A 25,972-nucleotide genomic window follows, 5' to 3' on the forward strand; every position below is an offset into this window, starting at 1 on the left:
GGATTCCCGGGAAGGGTGCTGATGGGAAATGTACAGAACCTGCATGAAGATGGAGTTAATGCAACTCCCAGCTAGGATCTTGGTGGATAACCTATCAGATATTAAAACATATTATAAACTTATAATACTTTAAACATTTTGATTTGGGGCTGGTAATTGAAAGCATATCCATGGAGCAGACTAGAAAGTCTGGGAAATAAAAGTTAATAGATTTAGTTAATATTTAACCACTAGGAAAACCATCAGGTTTCTCACTCATGTCAAACCCCAAAATGTATTCCATGTGGATTGCAATTTTAAATGTAAAAATGAAGTCATTAAATTTACTTCAGTTGAGAATTTAAGAAATGATGGGATGAGGAACATCTTTCTACATGTGATACCAGAGGCAGAAGCCACAAGTCAAAATGGTTGTGTCTCACCAGGGGGAATCAAAACTTTAGTGTGCTAAAAGGAAAAAACCCCAAAACAAAATAAAAAGTCAGTTGATAAACTGAGAAAGAAAAACTCCTGCAACACGTATAGAAAAATACTCTTACATAAACAACTCTGATAACTGATATGAAGAACTCTTTTTGTGAATGAACTTGCCAATAGGAAAGTGGCTGAACGATGTGAATTCATTCACATAAGGAGAAATAAATGGCAGTAAACCTGAGAAAGTCGGTCGTAAAGTAATAAAATAGGTGCATATTAAAATTAGATACTATTTTTTGCCATCAAATTAGCAAAATTTGGGGTGTGTATCGTTTGTGTTTGTTTTCGTGAATGATGGTACTTGGTGCAAGTGGAGCCGTGTGGAAGATACAAGCTTTCTGTCAAGCAGTTTGGCAGTATGTCCCAAAACCCTTAAAAGAATTCACCCCTTCATCCTGGGGATTCCACTTCTAGGAAATTTTCCCAAGGACACAATTAAATCTGCAGTGAAAAGATTTCTGTGCAAGGATGTTCATCACAACATAAGTTACAAAGATGAGAACTTGGAAGCAATTTAAACACCCAATAATAGGGAGTGAGTCATTCATACGCCAAGTGTGGTTGAACCCTTAGGAACATTTCCGAAGGATGCTTAGTCACAAGGGCACTTCGTGATCTAGGGCTAAATGAAGTAGGCGGGAGGGATGGTGGGCCGGGGCTGGAGGGGGAGCCGGGGACCCGTGGGAAAGAGCTGGGGGGCCAAAGTGAAGATGGGAGATGTGTTGGGAGAATAGGCCGGTCTTCACTTTTTTCAGAGCAGATACTGGGTGCAAGGCACTGTCATTTAGGTGTGATTTGGAGAACAGGAAAGTTTGAACCAAAGGAAGGGGTGCTGACACTGGGCAGGCTCTCAGAGTAGTGGACCGGCTTTCTGCCCTGGGGTCTGGGGTCCACCTGGCCCCTCCAGAGGCTTTGCTTCCGGGACTGAACCCCCTTCTGGTTGCACACCCTCCCCCCGCCCCCGAGCTGCTTGTCCCCCGCTCCTGTTCTCAGTGTGCCTGAAGGGTGGAGTTCAAAACTAAACAAAAACTCAGTATATACAATTTTTTAAAAATCAGAATATAAAAACTTTTAAAAGAGGGATTGTAGTCTATATAAAAACAAGTTTAGGGCTTCCCTGGTGGCGCAGTGGTTGAGAGTCCGCCTGCCGATGCAGGGGACACGGGTTCGTGCCCCGGTCCGGGAAGATCCCACATGCCACAGAGCGGCTGGGCCCGTGAGCCATGGCCGCTGAGCCTGCATGTCCGGAGCCTGTGCTCCGCAATGGGAGAGGCCACGACAGTGAGAGGCCCGCGTCCCCCCAACCAAAAAAAACAAAAACAAAACAAGTTTATATGTTATTTGTGTGTGTGTATAGGGAGAAGATTGAAAGAAAACATTGTTTTGGGTCAGCTCTGATAAAATTATGGGAGATTTAATATTTTTCTGTATTTTTTCTTATAATCAGCATCGATGACTTTTTTAAACAGCTTTATTGAGATGTAAGTGACGTATAATCTTCTGAACACACTTAAAGTGCACAATTTGATAAGTTTGGACATATTTATGTATCCGTGAAACCAATACCACAGTCGAGACAGTGAACATATCCATCACCCCCAGAAATGCCTCATGCCCTTTCTAATCTCTTCCCTCCATCCCCCTCCCTTCTCACTGGTCCACTCTCTGTCACTGTTACTCAATTTACATTCCCAAGAATTTTATATAAAAGGAATCACGCAGTAGATCCTCTCTTGTCTGGCCTCGTTCAGCCTGTAATTATTTTGTGATTCATCCATGTAGTTGCGTCAGTGGTTTATTCTTTGTTATTGCTGAGTAGTATCCCCTCGTATGGGTACAGCACAGTGTTCTTACAATCCATTGAATTACTGTTATAATTAGAATCCCCATTTTTCTAGGTGTATCCTAACATTAGATGATGTCGTGGGAGTTTGGGCTCCTGCCGTCCGGCCCTCTCTGGAAGTTTGGGGCAGTTTTCCAGGCCAGTGCCCTGGGTGAGCCCAGAAGGGACACCTGCTGTCATTCACCAAACAAAAGGCTCGGCCGCGCCTTTGAACACTTGCACTGTATTCGGTCAGTGTTTTGATTTGGGTTCCAAGGAGACGGAGAGCTGGTTAGTAGACATTAGGAAGATTTGCCTGTGTGCTTCCTCTCGGTCATAGAGTTGGAGAGAACTGTGTCGAAAGAGCTTGACCTCTGGGACTTCCCTGGCAGTCCAATGGTTAAGACTTCGCCTTCCAATGCAGGGGGTGTGGGTTTGATCCTGGTTGAGGAGCTAAGATCCCACATGCCTTGCAGCCAAAAAACCAACATGTAAAACAGAAGCAGTATTGTAACAAATTCAATAAACCTGATGACTGCCGGACACTGCGCCGGACCGGCCCTGGGAGCAGCCTTGGGCTAAGATTCATCCTTGCTTCTCTCTCAGGGGTCTAAATTACAGGGACGAGACTGTCAAGAACGGAACCAGGAGGAAGGGCAAGTGGCTGTGTCCCCCCCGCCCCCCGCAGGAGTGCTGACTGCCGGGCGCGTGCACCCAGGGCAGCCCGCCTCCCCCGCGGACCCTCCAGCTTGAGCAGAGTTGATGAGGGGCCTGTGGTTCCAGGGCCCTGAACTGGTGAGCTCCGGAACCCGATCCCCGGGAGGCGGGAGGCGGAGGAGGGGTCAAGACAGGGCTCCACCTCCACCCCGCGACTCCTGTTTTTAAAAAAATCTCTTTGGAAGCGGACGGTAACCAACAGCAGGTCTGCCTGGACCACGTCCGGCCCGTGTAATCGGAGAGCTACCGTGGGGTGGAGACGGCACCCAGCCTCTGTAACCCGACGTGGGAGGGGTGAGCCCGGAGCAGCCCCGCCGTTTTCTGGAAGCGCCTGCGGGCTTGGCCCCGGACCTTTTCAGTTGCTGTGGTCCCGCAGCGGTGGCGGAGGAGCTGCGTCAGGGCTGGAGTCCGTGAAGCGCCTGGGGACAGGCCGGGGTTGGGGGTGTGTGCCGGTGGGGCTGCCCGTCCTTAGCATCAGGGGTGGGCAGGACCCTGCTGGTTTCTTGGGACCCCCCTCCCTGTGTGCGCCTTTTCTGCGCGTTTTCACTGGTGGCGTCCACGTGCGCGTGGGTGTGATGCCCAGCACAGAGAGGGGCGCCGTCCCGCTGGAAACCTGGCTCTCGGACGCTTCCTGCCTGAGGTGGAGGTTCCGAGGCCGCCTTGAGTAAATGTCCGGGCTGCTGTTGGCACTGGCGGGGTTGCTGTGCGGTGCCGGAGGAGGTGGAGGAGGAGAATGACTTCCCAAGTGGAAGATCCGTTGGAAGAATTCCAGGACTGCAGGGCCCCCTGTTGGTTCTTGCCTCCTCCCATAGCGTATTTAATCCTGAAAACAGCCCTGCAGTAGGGTTTGTTATGTTTATTCTGATTCTCGTGAGGCTCAGAGTGTGTAAGTAACTTGCCCGACCACATACATTGGTTAAGGTCCTTCTTTTTTTCTTTTCTTTTCTAAGAGTCAGACAGATTTCATTTTATTTATTTTTATTTATTTATTTTATTGGCGTATAATTGCTTTACAATGTTGTGTTTCTGCTGTACAATGAAGTGAATCAGCTCTATGTATATATATATATATATATATATATATATATATATATATTCCCTCTCTCTTGGACCTCCCTCCCACCCCGCCCCCCCCATCCCACCCATCTAGGTCATCACAGAGCACCGAGCGGAGTTCCTGTGCTATACAGCAGGTTCCCACTAGCTAGCTATTTTACACATGGTAGTGTATTCATGTCAAATCTAATCTCCCAATTCATCCCACCCTCCCCTTCCCCCCGCTGTGTCCGCACTTCCATTCCCTATGTCTACGTCTCTATTCCTGCCCTGGAACTAGGTTCACCTGTACCATTTTTCTGGCTTCCACATACATGCGTTACTATACGATGTTTGTGTTTTTGCTGCTGCAGAGCGTGCTCTCCGTGACTCCTGGATGCCCAGACCTGCCCTCTGATGGGAGGTGTGGTCCTTAGTGACTAAGGGGCCCCCCACATCTGACCAGCATTCCTTGCATCTAAGCATGTCTGATACCTGCCCCTCCCCTCACTGCCCACAGGTTCCAGCCTTGAAACTCCCTGTTCCCCAAACCTCCCCAGAGGCTGCAGGCCTGTGTCCTCACTGCCCGTGGGCTGCCCACAGGTCGCTCTTCCCCCTCCCTCGCCTCCTGCGCAGAAGTAACTGTTCCGTGTTGCTTCCCCTCCGCGCTGTGTCGTACCCCCGCTACAGGTAGGGCGGAAACAGCCGACTCTGAGATTTCTTGATGGTGGAGACTCTGCCTGAGGTCCTGGGGATGTGGAAGAATAACGCAAAATAGGTGTTCAGGAGATGGTTTTGGAATTAGGTTGAGCTGAGCTTTTAGATGTAAATTCTCCCTTCTTTTCTGATCTCTCGTCTTTAAGGTTTGAGAACGTTGGCAATAGTGTGAGAATTTTCCACACTCCAAACGGGTCTCGATGGTAAACAGTAAGACAGGTTTAATTTTTAACTCCAGATTTTAACTCCATGGTTGTGTACCACGAGCATATGGCTGGACGTATCAAGACATCCATCCGTGGAGTTCAGAATCGGGGCTCGTCCCCACCAGTGTGATTTGTGGAAGTGATGAGAGGCCTCCCCGCCAGGCCGAGGACCCCTGGCCCTGAGCTGATGGGGTGCTCGTGGGCGCCTTGTGGCCTGTCTCCTGGCCCCTGCTTCTAGGCGCCTCAGAAATGAGTCAGAACATGTGCGCGTGGGCTTGTGCGGGTGGCAGGGAGCCCAGAATTAGCTCAGTTGCTTCAGCAGGGCTGCCGAGGGGAGGGAGCGGCCGTGCCAGTCGGGGGCGGGAGGCAGGCGGCCCCCAGCCGCCGCGGGGGGGCGGGGCATCACTCTCAGGAGCCATCACGGGCCTGGAGCGGGGACAAGCCTGTCTATGCCTGGCACACGCCCCGTTGCAGACGAGCAGTGGGTCGGAGCAGCAGATCTGTGCAAGCACAGCTGGTGTGAGCCTAGCGCCTGAGACAGAGTGGGGGCCGGACGGGCACGGCCAGGTCGCCCCTGAGGAGCAGGTGGCAGACAGGAGTGGGCATCACCATGCTCGCTGTTGACCTCCAGCCCAGAGCCTTTACCTGCCTGCAGCATACCTGGGCCACGTTGTACCCACCCCGCCCACCGCCTGACAGCATGGCCCCCTCCTCCATTTGTTGTTCTTTTACTCTTTGCAGACTGCCTTTTTGTTCGAAGGAATGAGCAGTTAGCATGGCTATTTCAATCAATTGCAAAACGCTGTGGTCTCCCTTGCCCCTTTCCCGCTCTCCCCAATGCCGGGCACAGGTGTGTCGTCCAGGACGCTGGTGGCTGTCACCAGAGGAAACACTCCCGTCGCCAGTTAGGGCCAAACAAGGGGCGGGGAGGGGCCTGGCACGTGTGTCACCACCGAATGAGTCAGCCAGCTGGGACAGTAAAACAGTTAAGCACACGTGTGTCAGTATTGTTCTCGAAAGAACATTTCTCCACTGTCACCTCTGCGGTTTTCCTGTTGCCATGTGAGACGCATGCGAGCAGAGCAATCGGTGTGCTTGGGGTTTCTGTGGGTTTAATCATGTGAACTGACGGTTTGGGGAAGAAAACAAAGCATGCACAGGTTTTCAGGGTGGCCCAGCTTTGAGGCTCAGCAGGTAATTTCTGCCTGGGAGTGCCGGCCTTGCCTTGGGCCCCAGCGCTTGGATTCAGGAGGCCACAGCGGGCCACCGGCACCCTGTCCCGCAGAGGCTCGGCGGCTCCCGTTCCTGCAGGTGCCTCCCCTTCTGGCCCTGGCATCGATCTGGGCATCCTCATGACGTTGAACACACCTGGACCTCGCACACTAAGGGGGCGGATGGTCATCTGTGGGAGTCTGAGAGCAGGGACTGCATCCTGTCAGCTTCGTCCATCAGTGCCTGACCTTGTGCTCTGCCCACGGAGGCCCAGGACCCTCAGTCAGTGCTTGTGGGCCGGCACCTGGGGCTGCGGGGGGCATCTGTGCAAAGTGTCCCATAGTCTGGAGGAACCTCCCCGTCTATAGAACCGTCTGTTTTTTTTTTCAAGGCACAGCTTGCACCCAGCAGTCTTATTTGGGCCCACCATTAACTGCGAGGTGGGCAGGGCCAGAATTAACATGCCCCTTTGAGCATTAGGGACGTGCCTGTGTAGGAAGCAGAAGCACAGGCACTGTGGGTCTCCCACCTCTCAGATAGGCACCCGGCCCAGGTGCCTGGCCTTGGGACAAGCCCCGCCTACCCCGCCCCGGCCCCACCCAGAGCTCTGGGTGTAAAAACCCCCTCGGCAAGCCCCGACCTGGGGGTCTTGGAGCACGAATAGTTCCAGAGTTTGGACAACTTCTGTATTTTCCAGAACCGGTAGCCGAGAAGAGCGAAGTAGTTTGCAGTAGGCTAAATGTTGGAAAAATTATTTGGGGAAGATTTTTTTTTTTTTAATCCCAATCCAGGTTTATAATGCCTGGCCAGCAACATCGGTGTGATATTCGTCCCATAGCTGCTCTGTGCGACCACAGCTACTGTGAGCCCAGCCTGCCTCAGGCCCGAGGGGTTAGACGTACACTGCCGTATCCTCCACTTCCTGGCAGCCATATGGGGTTGAAGACAACTTCTCAAGCTTTCTTGAAAAATAAACGGTTTCTTAGATTTTTCTGGTCCTTTGTGTCCAGCAAGCTCACTGGAACCTGAGTCCTGAACACCCCTTTTGTCCGAGAGGTAATTGCATGCACCCTCGAGCCGAGCAGTTGACCTGTCTCACCGGATTCAATCTTCCTGTTGATCCCGAGCGTAGGCGCAGTCATCAGCTGCACTTTGCAGAAAATCAAACGTGTGCACTGGGGACAGACCCCCGCCGGGGTCCCCCTGTAAACGGGCCCAGGCCCGATGGCCTCTAAGCCCGCACTCTGGCGGTGGGTGGGTGTGCGAGGGAAGCACACCTTAACCCTGACCCGTGTGGCTTCCAGGCTGCTCCTTGTTTGGGGAGAACGGTTGTCATGTGAGCCAGAGCTGACTCTGGTTCTGGGGTGTCCTCGGAGCAGTGGTTTGGGAAGCAAAGAACTACTCAGAATGCATCCTCAGAGAAAATGCTGCCCTGCGCTGTTCGCAAAAGGTGTGCGGTGTGTCCTGCCTGAGGGTGGTCCTGACCCGCAGCCTGTTGGCAAGAGGTCTCTGAAATCTGCTCCAGCAGGTGGAGCAGCTGCAGGAGGGGCTGGAGCCGCAGTGGGAGGTGGTGCCAGGCCGGTGGGGAGGGAACAGCATTCCCCCCTGCCCCCCGTGTGATGCTGGGGAGAAAGGACACGATGACAAGACGGGCTTACTGCTGAAGGGTGTTTTATTAAGCCCGGCGGGTTGAGAACCTGCACGGAATGCAGGCATTTTCTCCTTCAGGATTCAGTTACCCCTTTTGAAAGCCGCCAGAGCCCTGATACCCGTTCATTTTACTGTCGTTGTCCCTCAGCCATATCGCTGCCCCTTCGTCATGCCCGCTGATGGGCTTTGGACCTGGGGACAGGCTCTGTGGGTTTGCAGGTGGCTCGGGAACAGGATTCCTCTGACCAAAAGGGAAGCAGGGAAACGAGCAGCTCGCCAGGTGGCTGGGGGCGCCCTAGCAGGTGGAGCGTTCGGTGCCAGGTCCATGCTCCCCCGGGGGAAACCGGCTCAGCCTGGCATCAGATTGCAGGGGGCCTTTGCAGGTCAGAGCAGGAATATGCGGGAGGGAGGCGGCTTCCTCGTGCACGGCTGCTGTTTGCTCGTGTCACGCAGCCTGACAGCTCATTTCCTTTGCATCCGCAGGTTTCCTGAACAGTGGTTTGATGACAGTTGCCTGGGTCCAAATTGCATGGAAACATTCCGAACCTCCTGTAGGATCCTGTATCTAAGAATCATGACTGCTTTCTCAGACATTTAATAGGAATTCTTCCATACCTGCCCACCTCTTCTTATGAGCGGTAGCTCTTACATCACACAGCTGCTACATGTAAATCAGCAGACAATTGAACCAAATAAAGAAAATAACCTCATGAACAAGAAAGCCCCCCTTGAGAAGCCCAGGGAACCTAATGGGAATATTGTACGGGAAATGTAAGCATTTGCTACCGCCGTCTAGGGCTCTGGAAAATATGAATTTCGTGGCGTGCGCAGAAACCTTACACAGAAATTGCCTGACAGCCCTCCTCCACTCTCTTACGAAACTTTGCCGGAGAGTTCTCACAGGGTCTCTGAGGGAGCAGAGTTTCTGAAATGCTGATTCACTGTGTGAGGCTTAAAATGAGGACGTCTTTGTACAGCCCCTGCTATTAGCGTCTGCGTTATACTTTTAAAGATAGGGTTAGGGAAGTTTTGGGCAGTGAGCTTCCTCTGTGTAGACCTCTGAACCTTTAGGATTCTTCTGGCTGGTTCTGCAAATAGAGACTCAGTCCAGGCTGAGAGAAGACAGGTGAGGTGTAAATGCCATTCACTTCCGCACACATGGACTTGCAATGGAAATTGTGATGTTCAGGCCGCCTCTCAAGTGGATTCTGGACGTTGCTGCTCTCCTGAAGCGGTGCCGGGGTGTGGAGGGGCTGGAGGGAAGGTCCTTGCATCTGTGAGCCGCCTGACACCCAAGCCTCGGTCTGTTGTCCGGGGCAAATGGCAGCTTGTCCCAGGGAAGGGAGGGGGAGGCTCTTTCACGTAGTTATCTGCCTGGTAGACATTCACAGCGATAGGGTGAGTTTGAGTTCGGGTTTTCCTTTGGGCTGATAACATCTTCCTGTTCCCTGGCAAGCTGTTAGCGTGACAAGCCGTCCACAGGCTGTGGGTGGGAGAAACCGTGGCGTCGTATAGCTGGGTGCTTCCCCTGATCCAGATCCCCATTTGTAGCGAGGGGCGGGCATTTGCTAAGAAAATAACTGTTGTTGGAGGGTTGACTTGGTCCTGCATTTGCGAGAGTAACAGCGTGTGACCCGTTTGCTGCCCCACAGCTGAAGATTTGGAAGTGTCTAAATGAGACCCAATGCTTGAGGGCGACCTCGGAGCTCCCCAGGTCACACACTTGGGTTCCTCTGCCCTTGTGGCTGGTTTCCCAGATGAGATGGCCCGTCAGTCCACTGGTTACAGCTGCGAATGGGAAAGGAGCACTGCCAGCTCCTGCTCTGGCTGTGGCTGAGCTCAACCAGAAGAACTATGGAAGGAGGTCCTTTTATTCCAGCCTTCCAAACCGCAGGTCTCTACTTGGTGTCAGAGATGAGAACCGGCCTCATGTTCCCATGGGTTTATCTGAAAGTACATTTTACTCGTGATGCCTTGCCGGATTTGCACAGGTGTTTAACAGGTGTCAAAGCATCCGCGTTTTCTGCTCCAAGAAAAGCTCCATCATCAGTCTTTTTTTATGTGGTCTTAGGGTAGGTAGTTCATTTTGCAGTTTCTTCCATACAGCAGCCAGAGTCAGAATATAATCAGACTTCCAACCCCAGCCACAGTGGGATCGTAATTGCTGGATTTCCTCTTTTTCCAACAATTTTGATACAGGGCAAAATATATGAAGCAACTGTTTTCAGGAATGGAACAATGTTCAGTGGTCTGTGATCCAAATGGAAGCGTGTGAGGCACGTTCCACATCCATCCTGGCTTTCTGTGGGGGAGTGCCTTCAAAACCAACACACAGGGCTTCCCTGGTGGTGCAGTGGTTGAGAGTCCGCCTGCCGATGCAGGGGACACGGGTTCGTGCCCCGGTCTGGGAAGATCCCACATGCCGCAGAGCGGCTGCGCCCGTGAGCCATGGCCGCTGAGCCTGCGTGTCCGGAGCCTGTGCTCCATAATGGGAGAGGCCACAGCAGTGAGAGGCCTGTGTACCGCAAAAAAACAAAACAAAAAACCAAGACACAGGGGAGCAGAGACCAACAGAGAGATGGGCAGAGGAAACAGAGGTCAGAATTTGGGGGTGCTGAGGCATCCGGAATTTGTGGGGCACAGTGTACTGGAGACGAAGCTTCTGAAATCTTCAAAGTGGTCGCCTAGTCTTGCATAATACTAAGTTGTGTTTACACAGGACAGGGCTCCTTGAGGCTCAGAAAAGAACAACTACTAAGGAGCAAGTAGTGAGCTAGAACAAAGATTCTGGAGGTCACACAGTGCTGAGAGACAGAGCTCTAACCTGCCAGAGTGAGGAGCTCTTACTGAACAACTGAGGCCACAGAAAGGCCACACCTTAGGAATAGGGTTTCTTTAATCTGGAGTAAGGACCACGCTAAACCCACAATAACAAGACCTAAAAACAAGCCTCATCAGGATCAGGATGATATGCCAGTCAACTAACTGTCTGCCAGAATCAAACTCAACACTATTTAAACGAAGTGTTATCTACAATGTCCAGCATGCAATAAAAACATCACTATACACGTAAACAGTGTGACCAGGAACAAAGAGAAAAAGGTCACTAGATACACCCCCATAGAAACATAATGAGCACGCAGATGGGAATTTCAGTAGAGAAATGGAAATTTAAGAAACAATCAAACAGAAATTCTACAACTGAAAAATACAGTATCTGAAATGAAAAATTCACTAGATGATTCAACAGCAGTTTGGGCACTATAGAAGAAAGTATCAATGAACGTGAAGGTCAATAGAAACCATTCAAGCTGAAGCACAGAGTAAAAAAAAAAATTGAAAAAAAATGACCAGAGCCTCAATGTCATGTGAGAGATAATATCGAGTAGTCTAACGTCTGTGTAATTGGAGTTCTAGAAGGAGAAAGATTGGGCCAGAAAAGCATTTGAGGAAATTTCCTCAAATTTGATGAAAAAAATCTCAACATACAGATGTTAGAATTTCAAGTAACCCAAGCAGGGTAAACCCAGAGAAAACCACACCTAGGCTCACCGGAATTAGATTGCTGAAAACAAAAGATGAAAAGCAGCCGGAAGAAAAGAGATACACAGTTGACCCTTAAACAATGTGAACTTGAACTGTGTGTGTCCATTTATACACTGATATTTTTAAATAGTAACTACTACGTACGTGGCCCGTGGCTGGTTGAATCCGTGGATACAGAGGAGCCATGGCTATGGAAGGCTGACTCTAAGTTATACACAGATGAACCCCCACGTTGTTCAGGGGTCAACTGTGTTACATATAGGGTGACACAAACAAGGATATAGTTGACTTCTTACCAAAAGCAATGCAAACTAGAAGACGTGGAATGCCATCTTTAAAGTTCTGGAAAAAAAATTATCTTTCAAAAATAAATATGAAACAAAGACATTTTCAGATTGACAAGAGTTGAGAGAAATTGTTCCCTGCAGACTTACAGTGCAGGAGTCATTAAAGGAAAGTCTTCAGCCTGGAAGGAAATGCCACCAGATGGAATATAGATGCATATAAAGGAATGAAAAGTGCCAGAAATGGGAACTATGTGGTAAATATAAAAGAATTTGTTTTCCCAGTTTAAAATTTCTTTAAAAGACAATTGATGGTTTACTCTATGACATAAATCACAGAAAGATCCTTTTTGACCCACCTCCTAGACAAATGGAAATAAAAACAAAAATAAACAAATGGGACCTAATGAAACTTCAAAGCTTTTGCATAGCAAAGGAAACCATAAACAAGACGAAAAGACAATGCTCAGAATGGGAGAAAATATTTGCCAATGAAGCAACTGACAAAGGATTAATCTCCAAAATTTACAAGCAGCTCATGGAGCTCAATATCAAAAAAACAAACAACCCAATCCAAAAATGGGCAGAAGACCTAAATAGACATTTCTCCAAAGAAAATATACAGATTGCCAACAAACACATGAAAGGATGCTCAACATCTAATTATTAGAGAAATGCAAATCAAAACTACAATGAGGTATCACCACACACCCTTCAGAATGGCCATCATCAAAAAATCTATAAACAATAAATGCTGGAGTGGGTGTGGAGAAAAGGGAACCGTCTTGCACTGTTGGTGGGAATGTAAATTGATACAGCCACTATGGAGAACAGTATGGAGGTTCCTTAAAAAACTACAAATAGAACTACCATATGACCCAGCAATCCCACTACTGGGCATATACCCTGAGAAAACCATAATTCAAAAAGAGTCATGTACCACAGTGTTCACTGAAGCTTAATTTACAATAGCCAGGACATGGAAGCAACCTAAGCGTCCATCAACAGATGAAAGGATAAAGAAGATATGGCACATATATACAGTGGAATATTACTCAGCCATAACAAGAAATGAAATTGGGCTTCCCTGGTGGCGCAGTGGTTGAGAGTCCGCCTGCCGATGCAAGGGACACGGGTTTGTGCCCCGGTCCAGGAAGACCCCACATGCCGCGGGGCGGCTGGGCCCGTGAGCCATGGCCGCTGAGCCTGCGCGTCCGGAGCCTGTGCTCCGCAACGGGAGAGGCCACAACAGTGAGAGGCCTGCATACCGCAAAAAAAAAAAAAAAAAAGAAATGAAATTGAGTTATTTGTAATGAGGTGGATGGGCCTAGAGTCTGTCATATAGAGTGAAGTAAGTCAGAAAGAGAAAAACAAATACCGTATGCTAATACATATATATGGAATCTAAGAAAAAAAATGGTTCTGCAGAACCTAGGGGCAGGACAGGAATAAAGACACAGACGTAGAGAATGGACTTGAGGACATGGAGAGGGGGAAGGGTAAGCTGGGACGAAGTGAGAGAGTGGCATGGACATATATACACTACCAAATGTAAAACAGATAGCTAGTGGGAAGCAGCTGCATAGTACAGGGAGATCAGCTCAGTGCCTTGTGACCACCTAGAGGGGTGGGATAGGGAGGGTGGGAGGGAGACGCAAGAGGAAGGGGATATGGGGATATATGTATATGTATTGCTGATTCACTTTGTTATACGGCAGAAACTAACACAACATTGTAAAGCAATTATACTCCAATAAAGATGTTAAAAAAAAAGACAATTGATGGCTTAAAGCAAAAATAATAGCAGTTTTACTGAGGAGTTTCTAAGACATGTAACAGTAAAAAGTATCACAAAAAAGAAGAGGAGGGTAAATGAAAGAATACAGACAAGGAATAGAGAAAAACCAGTAAAAACAAAAGTTGGTTCTATAAAAGATGAGTGAAATTGATAAACTCCTAAGAAGAATATTCAAGAAAAACAAGAGGGAACCAAATTGCCAATATCAGGAATGAAAGAGGGCCTATTACTATACATCTTACAGACATTAAGAGGTTAGTAATGGAGTATTAAGAACTACTTTATGTCAATAAGTTCAGAAAAAAATTAGATGAAATGGACATAAATTCCTTGGAAGACCCAAATTATCAAAATTAACACAAGAAGAAAGTGACAATCTGAATAGCCCTGAATTTTAGTTTTTAAAAGAATAAAATTTGTAATTTAAAACTTGCCCGCAAAGAAAACTCCAGGCCAAATGGCTACAGTGGTGAATTTTAGAAAACACTTAAGGACGAGGTAGCACTAGTCTTATACAAATTCTTTCGTAGAGGAAGAGGAAAGAGGAAAGACTTCCCAAATTTATGAGACCAGCATAACCATGATTTAGAAAAAGGAAAAGAAGTTATAGATCAGTATTTCTCATGAGCATAGGGACACAAAATATAACAAAATACTAGCACGTTGAATACAGCAATATTTAAAAAGAATAACACCTCGTGACCAAATGGGGTTTATCCCAGGAACGCAAGGTTGGTTTAACATGTGAAACTCGAGTGTAATTCACCACATTAACTGAATAAAAAAGAAATATTACCTGTTTATTAGATGCAGAAAAAAAAGCTTTTGACAAGTCTCACAGCCTATTTATCATTAAAAACTCTCAGCAAACTCAGAATAAAAGGAAAATTCCACAGTCTCTTAAAGGACAGCTTCCAGAAACCCACAGCTAAAGTCATTTTAAACTGTGAAGCATGGAATGTTTGCCCCTTGATCAGGAAGAAGCCAAGGGAGCCTGCTTACAACACTGTGCAGCCCAGCCCTGGAAGTCCAGTCAGTGCAAAAGGGCAGCAAGAAGAAATAAAAGGCGAGAAGGTTGGATGGAAAGGAAGAAGTGAAATGATAATAAAAGGCGAGAAGGTTGGATGGAAAGGAAGAAGTGAAATGATAATAAAAGGCGAGAAGGTTGGATGGAAAGGAAGAAGTGAAATGATAATAAAAGGCGAGAAGGTTGGATGGAAAGGAAGAAGTGAAATGATAATAAAAGGCGAGAAGGTTGGATGGAAAGGAAGAAGTGAAATGATAATAAAAGGCGAGAAGGTTGGATGGAAAGGAAGAAGTGAAATGATAATAAAAGGCGAGAAGGTTGGATGGAAAGGAAGAAGTGAAATGATAATAAAAGGCGAGAAGGTTGGATGGAAAGGAAGAAGTGAAATTATCTTTGTTTGCAGAAGGCGTAATTCTCAGTAATCTATGCAAATGCTACTAGAACTAATACGTGAATTTAGCAAAGTCATAGGATACATGGTGAAGGTGCAAAAATTAATATTTGTGTATACTAGCAAGATTAATTGGAAAATGAAACTTAGATGTATGTCATATTGTGCCAGCCCTCTGCTTGGAACCTGCCGATGGCTTTTTACTTCCCTCAGAATAAAATTCAAAGTCTTGTCCATGTGCTACAAGGCCCTCCTTGCTGTGTCCCCTACTCCCCACCCAGCACCCGGCATGGCTCTGATCTCTTGATCTCCCCTTGATCCCTCTGCTTTGAGTTTGCTCCCCCCCCCCCGCCCCGGTGCCTGCAGACTCTTCCCCTCCACATCCCCATGGCTCACCCCCTCACTTCCTTCAGGTCTCCGCTCAACTGTCAGCTCCTCGGAGAAGGCCTTCTCATCACCTGATATAAAATAGCACTTCCTTTACTGCACTTTGGGTTTTAAAGCCCTCACCTCCACCGGCATATTGGATACCTGTTTGTTTATTGTCTCTCTCCCCCTTAGAACACGAGAACAAGGACGCAGTCTTTTGTGGTTGTTCACGGCTGAATCTGCAACGCCTACCACAGTGCCTGGAACTTAGCGGCAGTCAGTAAATATTTGTTTTGTGAATGATTGAGAACAAAATGTAGTGCTGACAAGGACAAGGCCTGGGGGGCCGCCATACTGAAATGACAGTGGTTGGTACGGTAGGCCCCTGAGTTCACCTTGATCTTATTTGAGAACCTGTGTAATTTTACTGTGAAAGCAACATTTCCATTCAAAATTGTGATGTCGTGCGGAGTCCTGAAGCAGGACAGGGTGCATCGGTAGGGCACCTCTTGTTTGCATGGCAACCCCTCATTTGCAGGGTGCTTTCCTGGGCATTGCCACACCGGATGACACAGGGCCCGGTGATATAGTGGATAGCATGGGGAGATAGATTCATTTACCTGCCTACGGCCGTGCAGACAGACTGAAGCCAGGAGTCTGGATTTCAATCCCACGTTCCTTACCACTGTGTCCCATGATGGGAATCAGGCCCTCTAACAAGAGTTGTCGCGTGGTCATTTGTGGACGAGGCTGCCCCTGGGGTCTGATCTTCACGAGGATACGTGTTCTGCTATTTCGGTTCTGTGCATGTGAGGCAGCAGGTGGAGGAAAAGAATTCTCCAGATTTTCGAGGTCTTTTGGAGGCAGGATCTGTGGGAAGAGAGACCAGGGCCAGCCCGACATCAGTCAGGCCTCAGATGTTTTCATTGTGTAAAAAGGCACAGGAAGGGCCCTGCTGATCCTGGGGTGGAGTGAGGGTCCCACAGACCCTCCCGAGGGCTCTGGAATGTGGGTTGGCTTCAGCTGCAAAGAGGAGAGGCCTGGAGGGGCCTGTGGATGTGAGCAAGTCCACTGGGGCCCCACTCTTGTCACATATGCCACCTTGAGCTGTGGGAGAGGGGCAGTGGGGAGAAATAAAAGTGGCCTTTTTCTGCTCTGATTGAAATTTGTGTCAGTAAACACAGCAGATGAAAGACTGGGCATCCATGTGCCGTATCCCACTGTATCCTCAAAATGGACCAGAAAAATGCCTTCTCCACCTTCCCAGATGAAGAGGCAGGCAGAAAACGATCTTGTGGGTTTCCCAAGGTTATTCCCATGGTAGGTGGCACGTCTGGGGCAAGGACCCAGGTCTTGGGCTAGAGCTCCAAGTCAGGTGCTATCCGGGGGACTTCCCTGGTGGTCCGGCGGTTAAGACTCCGTGCTTCCGCTGCAGGGGGCACAGGTTCCATCCCTGGTCGGGGAACTAGTAATAATAAAAAAAAAATGCTCTCCGGGAAGGCTCCTGCCAAGAGGCCTCGTGTGTTGAACAAATCTCCACGGGGAGTGAGCGGGACAGAGAGCAGTGTATGGCGACTGTAATACTGTAATCACGCAGGGGGTGGCTTCCCGTGGACTGTTCTCAAGAAAAGCATGAATGAGGGGGGACCTAAGTGAGGACAGGGCTAAAACGATCTCCGGCGGGTGCGTGTGAAGGAGTGGGTACGTCAGTTCATCCTCTTCTGCATTTGGTACCTGCCTTCTCGGTGGCCCCTCACTTTGTGTAACTCTCTCTCTCGGGGATCGTTTTACGCGTCCTCACTGGGTTTGAGGCTTTGGCTCCACCGCGAAGCTACCGGGAGCTCAGGGTATCGTTGGCAGTGGGATGAGGGTGGCTCCGGGGACTCTGTTTTGCAGATGTCGTTCCGGGCGCCAGAGATCAGACAAGGCAGCGCCCCCCTGGACAGAGGGCCGGGAGAGCAGGACTGATGGTTGCAGCAGCATTTCTAATCTCAGGACCGCACGCCTGTGTGTGTGCGCCTAGGGATAATGCCGGAAGAATGGTTTTTTTTCCTAACTCAGTGACCTATCAGAAATAAAACTTACTGCTAAGATCCACTTGCAGAACAATTACAGGGTGAGGCATGTTAAGAAGCCTTAGTTCATTCTCAGCATTCGGAGTTAATGAGAATGCAAATGTTTTTCATCATGGTATATCGTTGCTTTAGAAAAAAAAAAACCTGTCCCTTGATTTAAGTGTTCGCAGTGGTTTAAACTTATCTCTTGTCTGTGTGCCTGTGAGCTGTGGCCTCTTCCCGCAGGTGGAATTGTTTGACACAGTGAAGCCCGAGGACTCCTTTATTTTTTTCCTAGATGGGATTTTTAAAAAATAGGGGGGTAAACAAAAGGGATTTATAATCAGGGAATTCTGAACATGGTGTGGCCCAAGGTGGGCATTTGGCGGGTTCAGGAAAGCTGGTCCCTCAGCTGCCCGATGGTGGCCAGGTGCCCTTGGCCGCAGCACTAACTGCTCCTTTGTCCTGACACTGGGTCTGCAGGGCCTGGGGTGGGTGAGGCAGGCGTGAGCGCCTCTGCTCCAGGCCACCTGGACTCAGGGTGGATTCAGGGTGCTGGCTCTGCCAGTCTCCACGAGGGCCAGGGGCACAGAGGGAAGGGCGCTCACTTGGCTTCCTAAGGGAGCCCACCGCTAGGCTGTCTCTTCTGTGATTCAGGACTTGAAGTAGAGACAGAAGGATTCCTTGCAGATTGGGGGCCCTGTGGTCTGATGTGTGGTCCCATCACACAGATGAGCATCCCGGGTGAGATGCTCAGTGGAGGCGACATCGGCCTGTGGCCCCCTGCGCCGCTATGTCAGGACCCCCAGGCCACCTGTGCTGGTCCCCCTGGGATGTCTGCTGTGCCCCCAGGGCTCTGGGCTCAGGAGAGAGGGAGCCCTGGGATGGTGCTTTCACCCGTGCCCTCTGTGCCGTATGTATAGGATCAGGGCTCCCCGAGCGCTGGGGATGAGCAGACCTTTGGTGGGAAGGGTGCTTCCTGTCGCTTGCGGGAACCCAAACTGGAAATCCTTTTGCATGGTGCTGGCGACATTCCCGCTGCAGCAGAGGCTCCGGGACCTCATGAGGCCCCAAACGGTCACTGTTTATTAGCCTTTCCCTGGCCAGGTCCTGTGCCAGCCTAGCTTCATTTAGTTCTCAGCAGCCCTGCAAAGAGGTATGGTCCCATTTCACAGATGAGGGAGTGAAGAGAGACCACGAGGGGTCACAGGACTTGCCCTAGGTCACCTTGCTCTAAGTAGCAGAGCCCCTTGCTTTGAACACCCTTCCCCCTGCCCTTTACCTCTTTATTATTTTTTTTAATTTTTATTTATTTATTTAGGCCGCACCGGGTCTTAGTTGCATCATGCGGGATCTTTTTTTTTTTTTTTTTGGAGTTGCAGCATGCGGACTTCTTAGTTAATGCACATGGGATCTAGTTCCCTGACCAGGGATCGAACCTGGGCCCCCTGCATTGGGAGCGTGGAGTCTTACCCACTGGACACACCAGGGAAGTCCCTACCCCCTTTACTTGTTGAATCACTTCCTGTGCTAAGGAAGCGGGGGGTGCTCAGTCTTCCTTTTGGTGGAACTTAATTCATCCTCTGACTGCCACCATCACTGAAGGTGGAGGTGGAGGACCTGATCCTTCTCAGATGAGGAGGTGCTGTGTGGGCAGCCACCACCGGCCCTGAACCCAGGCCGTCTCTGGTCATTCCCTGTGGCTGGTTTGCTCTGCCCCATGAGGCTTCAGGAAGAGGCTCAGATCTCCCCCTGACTGGCCTTGTGCCCTCACATCATTTTGGGACGCAGATCAGGATGGGACGGCTCTGCGTGGTCCTCTTGGGAGGCCTGCCCTCCTCTGCTTTATGAAACAGCCCACCTTCCCCGCCCTGTACACCTGCGCAGTTGACAGTCCCTGAGCCCCACCAATGCCTTTTTTTTTTTTTTTTGCGGTACGTGGGCCTCTCACTGTTGCGGCCTCTCCTGTTGCGGAGCACAGGCTCGGGACACGCAGGCTCAGCGGCCATGGCTCACGGGCCCAGCCGCTCCGCGGCATGTGGGATCTTCCCGGACCAGGGCACGAACCTGCGTCCCCTGCATCGGCAGGCGGACTCTCAACCACTGCGCCACCAGGGAAGCCCTCACCTCTGCCATTTTTTCTCTCCTGCTCCTCAGCCCCCTTTGGAAAGCTGGGAGCGGGTGGGGGGCCACTGGGGGAATCATTGCTGGGCAGGTTTAGTAACCTGGTTCTGGCCGCAGGGGCCACCAGGGCACCCACACGTGGAGCCTCTAGTCCCTCCCCCTCACTCCCATTGGGCCAAGATTTCCCAAACACACATCCGGGGGTCTCACCCTCAGGCCCTCCATTATCAGGCAGCACCAGCCTTTCAGCCTTTTTCCCCTCATTTCCTCCTTAGCCACGTTTTTCCCTCCAGTCCGTTGGGGCCAGTCTGTCTGCTGATGCCTTGCCTGCGCTCAGGGGCATCCCCTCCTGCAAGGCCACCCGCCCTGTCCCTTCACCTGGACGTCCCCTCCCTCCCTGCCCTGCAGAGCTTGGCTGCGGTCCCCGCATCACAGCATCCTCCCCGGGCCTCCAAACCCAGAGTGTTGGCAGCCACTGGACCGTCCATTTGGCACCTGCCCACGTTCTGCCTTAGGGATGTGATTTCCTTCTCGTGTGGACTCGTGTAACTTACCATGTCTGTCCGACTCGCTCGCGAAACTACCAAGGTTATGTGAGGACTCTTGTCCTGTAGATTTTTGTCATTTTTAGGTGCTGATTACATATTTGAAGATTTTTTTAAGTTGAAGTGAAGTTATTTACAATATCGTGTCAGTTTCAGGAGTAGAGCATTCGGCAGAGTGATCCAGCATTTTGCAGATTGTATTCCGTGATGGGTTATTACAATAGATTGCGTGTAATTCCCTGGGCTATGTAGTAAATCCTTGTTGCTTATGAAATATTTTTCAATGTGAAAGAAAGGATTAATGGCTTGAGGTTACGTGACTTTGTCTCATCCCTCTGTGTTGCCCGGTGGCCAGTGATGGACCCTCGGCCACTTCTTGCCACTGGACCATCAGGCTGTGTGGGGAAGAGTGGCCAGGTGGCCTTTTGCTAGGACTGGGATCTGGGTGGAGTGGGCTGGCTCCCGTGGCAGCAGGTGACTGTCATGTTCAGGGGCTGCCACCTCTCCTGCCCACAAGGCCCCTCCCGCTGAGCTTGGGGGGGGTCAGAGCGGTGCTTCCAGCATCTTGGCCTTGTGGAGGCCTGGCAGTCGTGAATTGACTGGGGCCTTTGTAGTCACCACAGAGGAGCCTGTTCATCGTGCCTCCTCTCTGGATTTCAGCCTCTGTCTTCCTCTTTTTGGAAAAACACACCCTTTCTGGCAGAAACTGATGCATCCTTCTACTTAAGAAAAAAACAGGTGGTCTCGTGGGAATGGGCCTGGGCTGCCCCCGTGTTACCTGAGCACAGTGGCGGTGTTTCCGTTGCCCTTGGCCTTTTCGGTCCGCCGTGACAGGCTACGAGCCCTCCGTCCACGCATCCTTGAAGGCTCCGTGCTGTGTTGCCCTAGCCCCAGAGTGCACCCGCTCTGGCGGGGTAAGAGGGCTCAAGGTGTGCCCTGCCTGACCGAGAGCCGGGACGGCTGGCTGGCCATTCTGGACCCCCCTTTCCTAAACGTGGTGACGTTTGTCACCTGGTCCCACGTCGGCACTCATCAGGTGACGCCGTGCTCTGATGCTTGTACTGTGGGCATGTCCTCTCTGCCCCTGACCTTAGGGAAGTGAGGACTCTGATCTCCCTCAGACCCGCATGTTGCCTACCACGTTGACTTGCTCATGGCCCTTTAAATGAGCACTGACTGTTGACTGTTGTTTCTTTTTGGTGTGGAGAAAAAAGCAGTAAAACTCCAACAACCAGCAGTAAAACTCCACATTCCAGCCAATGACCAGCGGAGAGTTTTCCTTCAGCTGATCCCATAGTCTTTGTATCTGGATCTAAACCCTCAGGCAATCAACTATTGATCAGTTACACGTGGATTCACTGTTCCGGGCTTGTAGGTGACAAACAGTAAATTTCACGTCAGCCTCCCCAGCTGCTCAGCAGGCTTTGGGGCCCCCTGACCCACCCCATTGATGATGAAAGCTTGGGGGGGGGGCTGTGATTTTAATGGAACCTCAGCAAGCTTCAGTGAGGGAAGAAAGCTGGCTGAAGGAACCCTCACAGTGGGCTCCACAGTTTGGTGATCATCTGGAACTCCTCTCTCCCCTCGAGGGCAGGGTGTTCTCCACCTCTGTTCCCAGTGCTGCGCTGAGCACATACATGCCGGAGTCCACTGATGTTTGCTGGCACAAGGGTGGCACAAAGTTAGCGTGCCGTCCTGAGTTGCCTTGTAGCTCAAAAGTCTGTGGCAAGCTGAGCACAGGATTGCTCTGCACCCCTCCTCTCTTATTTTTATGAGAATGGTAAGGAAAAGCAATAGGTGAGGCTTAACTGTATCTCCCAAGTTAGGCTTTTTTTTTTTTTTTGCAGTACGTGGGCCTCTCACTGTTGTGGCCTCTCCCGTTGCGGAGCACAGGCTCCGGATGCACAGACTCAGTGGCCATGGCTCACGGGCCCAGCCGCTCCGCGGCACGTGGGATCTTCCCAGACCGGGGCACGAACCCGTGTCCCCTGCATCGGCAGGCGGACTTTCAACCACTGCGCCACCAGGGAAGCCCCCAAGTTAGGCTTTTGAAGAATTATAGGTCAATTTTTCTTTTTTTCATTGGGTTACATGGAGCATCCCTACTTTAGGAGTTAAACGTGACTCCCCCCGCAGAGTTATACCAAACGGAACCTTCAGGGCTGTAGTGTTTTCTCATCTATTTCAACAAGAGGCACTGATTGACTGCGTACCCCATATGATGAATTTGGTTTGCTGCTACCAGGGCCCCTGTGACAAAGATGATTTCTTTGGCATCCGTGTAAGAGAAAAGTATCCACGTAGGTGATAAAAGGAGCAAAGCAAATAAATGTTTGCAATGCTGTCAGTGCTTTGTGTTTAATACCAGAAGGCTAAAAGGAACAAACTATGGGTACACGCAGCAGCTTGGATGAATCTCAAAATCATCATGCTTAGCGAAAGAAGCCAGTCTCAAAATGTTACATACTGTGCCATTCCATTTTTGTGACATTCTCGAAAAGACAGGACCACAGTGGCAGGGAACAGATCAGTGGTTGCCAGGAGCTGGGGGAGGGGGAGGGGAGGATAACGGAGAGGCGCTGGGGAGGGTTTGGGGGGCAATGGAACAGTTCTGTGTCCTGGCAGTGGGTGGCTACGTGAATCTAGGCATGTGTCACAACTCATGGGACTGTGCACCGAAAACAAGTCAGATTTACTGGGTGAGAATTTAAAAATAGAATAATTCCTGAAGGGTGAGGAGTGCCTGAGTTGTCCAGTCCCTGAGGACAGGTTCGGGTCCCCTCCTCTCCTGAAGTAACAACATCTGTGCTGAGAGGTTTAGAGAGATCCCCAACCCAGGCTCACTCTCATGTCGCAAGTGTCCTTTGGCTGACGGTTGTCAGGACGCACCCAAGGTGACGATCTGGTTTTCTTTGTTGTATAAAAGGTCATGGAGTTTGCACCTCTGCTCCAGACTTGCCCCTTAGAATATATGTAGGATGCAGGTTTGGGTGATTTTTTTTTTTTTTTTTTGGCCACTCTCAAGATTTCCTTTTGTGTATTTATATGAATGTTTGTATGATTATAAGTGTTTCCATGAAATTGATAAACTTAGAACAGCGATTCCTTTTCAGCTGTTAATTTATTCCCTTGAAGTGGTTTCTCCTCTGGACACGTGTCCGGAACTGCAATGATATTCACTTCTCTCTCAAAGCCGAGTCTCCTGCCTCAGGAATGGACTCCACTGTCCACTCACTTGCCTGAATCTGAACCCAGGTTCCATCCTCGTTCTCTCTCCCCAGCCCTTCTTGAGGCACCGTGTCTTGAAATTCTGTCTCCTAAATAGCTCTCAAATGGGCCCATTTCCTCTCCACCCCGTGCCACCTCCGCAGCTCCACCTTTTAGCCAAAGAGCTAATAGAGTCCAAACACTTTGACATGGCTTCATGTCTATCCTTGAACCATCTGGTTTTCCTCTGCCTGTTTCTCTAGCTTAGTCTTCGTACCCACCCCCAATCCGACGCTCAATGTCTTACCGTGCCCTTGCAGAATGCTACTCCCTGTACTTGGAACCGTGCCCCCAACCCCTGACCACACACAGTATTTGTCCGGCAAGTTTTCCGTCCACCTGTCCATCCTCTACCTACATGCCACTTTCTTCTGGGCTGAGCCTCCCTCCCTCCTGGCCCAAGAGTTGCCTGTTCTTCTGTCCTGGCACCTGACACACTGTATCATCATTGCCCCCAGATCTCTGCAGACAGCGTCCTCCCTGTGTTGTCACTGTTGTGTCCTGGGCACCGAGCACAGTGCCTCGAGTTAGAAAGTGCTGAGAGAAGATGTTATGAGGAAGGGACAGAGTCATCTGTAAAATCCCAGAGCCAGCGACCAGCAGGAATGTAATGGCCTCAAGGTGCCCGTCCCTGCCTTCTGATTTGCCTACAGTCTGGTCAGGGAAATAATAACCTTTTAAATACGTGAATAGTAATTGTGTTAAACCATGTAACATGGACTCCAAATGCCGCTGAGGGAGAGGATGGGAGCTGGAGCAGTGGAGGCTGTTGGAGAAGCTACGCAGCACTCCTGCGTTACGTCACAAATCTGCTGCTTCTTCACGTCATATGGATTTTCTCCCTTCTCACACTGTACAGCCCACTCACCAAAGCTGAGCCACTAGGGCCCACCCCACTCCCTCCATGGGTGACGTCGGGTAGCCCCGAGGGTTTTGTCACATTTCAGGGGAAATCTCACCTACTGCTGCGTTGTGTGGCCACTCTGCCCATCATCACTCTCCTCCACATGACCCTCACGTGATGTGCTGGTGTTGTCCCTTCTCTGCCCTATTTAACTTTGAAACACGTCCCCATTCGGCCTCTCCCGAGCTGTCCCTCCCCTGCAGCATGGTCCTACAGGCAGACTGTTTCCAGAGGTGGGGGGGGTGTCTTCTCCCTCCTCCTCTTTCCAACCCCACTCTGGTTCCAGGGACCAGAACCTGCTGTATAGGACAGGGAACTCCACTCAGTCCCCTAAATGGGAAGGAGATGACCTAAATGGGAAGGACATCCAAAAAAGAGGGGATATATGTATACGTATAGCTGATTCACTTCACTGTACAGCAGAAGCTAGCACAGCATTGTAAAGTAACTATACTCCAATTAAAATTAATAATAATAATAAAAAATGATGGCTTTCCACTTGGAAAACACGGTGTCTTGAGTCCACGTCTGGGCACAGGTGTTGCTGATTGGACCCTAAGATGGGTCTGAAGGCTGTGGGCACGTCCAGCTGTAGCTGGGAGCGCCTGTGTCCTGCTCACGTGCTCAGGCCCTAGACCCAGGGGGCTGGAGGGATGTGGGCTGGGTGACCCTGTGGTCCCCCACCCCCTGCCCCCAGCTAGGCAGGGGAGGGCTGTGCCTTGTGCCCAGGGCTGACTCGGCCATCTTTCAAGTCCAGCCAGCCTGGTCTTTGGGACCCTCGGGGACAGTTTGCCCTGCATCCCACAGCCATCCAGACAGCCATGAGGGCCCCAGAGCGCTGACGGGCTCTGCTGGTTCACAGCCCTGCCAGGTCCAAGGGCACCTACCTGTTCTTTTGTGAAGCCTTGTCTGATTTCCTGATTAAAGCAAACCTCCAGCAATGGGGAAGTCTCATGGTCTCGGCTTACGGGCACTGCCTGTGTGGCCCGGCCTTTGGTTTGTCCTGGCTTCCCACTGACCAGCAGATGTGGCACATGGACAGGTTACTGGCTTTTCTGGGTCTGTTTCCTCGTCTCTCTAATGAGGGGTTTGCATGAGGTGATCACCGTGATTCTCTCCGGAACTTTGATTTAATAGAGTTACTATCCTGAGAGTTTGGGCTGGTAGGTGAGGCACACATCCGCTTTCCTCCTTTCCCGGGTCCCAGTGAAATGAGAGACAATGAGGCGAAAAGAAGGAAGTCACAATACCCTCAGCAGACCAGAAATGCAGAGGAATGCCTAGAAGGTAAAAATGGAATGCGTTGACAGGAAAGCAGAGTAGAGGCCAAAGCAGCCCAAGACCCTGGAGGGACACGTGAGTGAGTTTTTCACAGAGCCCCGGGGAAGCCCCAGTTTCCACATGGTTAAACACGAAGAATGAGAACTTATGTGGAACGAATGCCCCCCGCCCCCCACCCCGGGAGCCCCCACTGACGCTTACTGCAGATCAGAGTAGCCCAGAGCAGATCTTGCCTCCAGGATAAAACCAAGAGCATTCTCTGAAGCAGGTGGGCAGTCTGCCCGGACAGGCTCCTGGCGGTGGTGCTGGGCTCTGACCGAGAATCATTGCACAGCCTGAGGTGACCTGAGACCTCAGAACGGACATGGAGGAGAATAAAAGAGGAGAGATGACGCTCTCCAGGAGTGAAAGACCTCCCACGCTTTGCACCCAGGGTAAAGCTTTCTTATTTTCGGCAGTTGTGAGAGTCCCAGGCTGCCAGCCTGTCCCACTTACCCAGCTTCTCATCCGAAGGAGAGGCCTGGGGGAAATATATTCTAGCCAAAC

At 50.4% G+C, this 25,972-nt stretch overlaps 1 protein-coding gene across 4 annotated transcripts in view; it reads left to right on the forward strand.

Moving 5' to 3' along the window:
- The window catches only part of CRACDL (CRACD like), a 122,034-nt gene that overhangs the window by 14,272 nt on the left and 81,790 nt on the right, over positions 1 to 25,972 (forward strand). The window contains exon 1 of one of the 4 annotated variants that reach the window (XM_060309583.2): positions 3,009 to 3,094. The exons of the other annotated variants lie outside the window; for them this stretch is intronic. The gene's annotated coding sequence lies outside the window, so the exon portion shown is untranslated. Of the gene's footprint in view, positions 1 to 3,008; positions 3,095 to 25,972 lie in introns of those variants that run through there. 4 annotated transcript variants of the gene reach the window in all.

Source organism: Globicephala melas, chromosome 12, assembly GCF_963455315.2.
Source record: "Globicephala melas chromosome 12, mGloMel1.2, whole genome shotgun sequence".
In the NCBI taxonomy this organism is placed as follows: Eukaryota; Metazoa; Chordata; class Mammalia; order Artiodactyla; family Delphinidae; genus Globicephala; species Globicephala melas.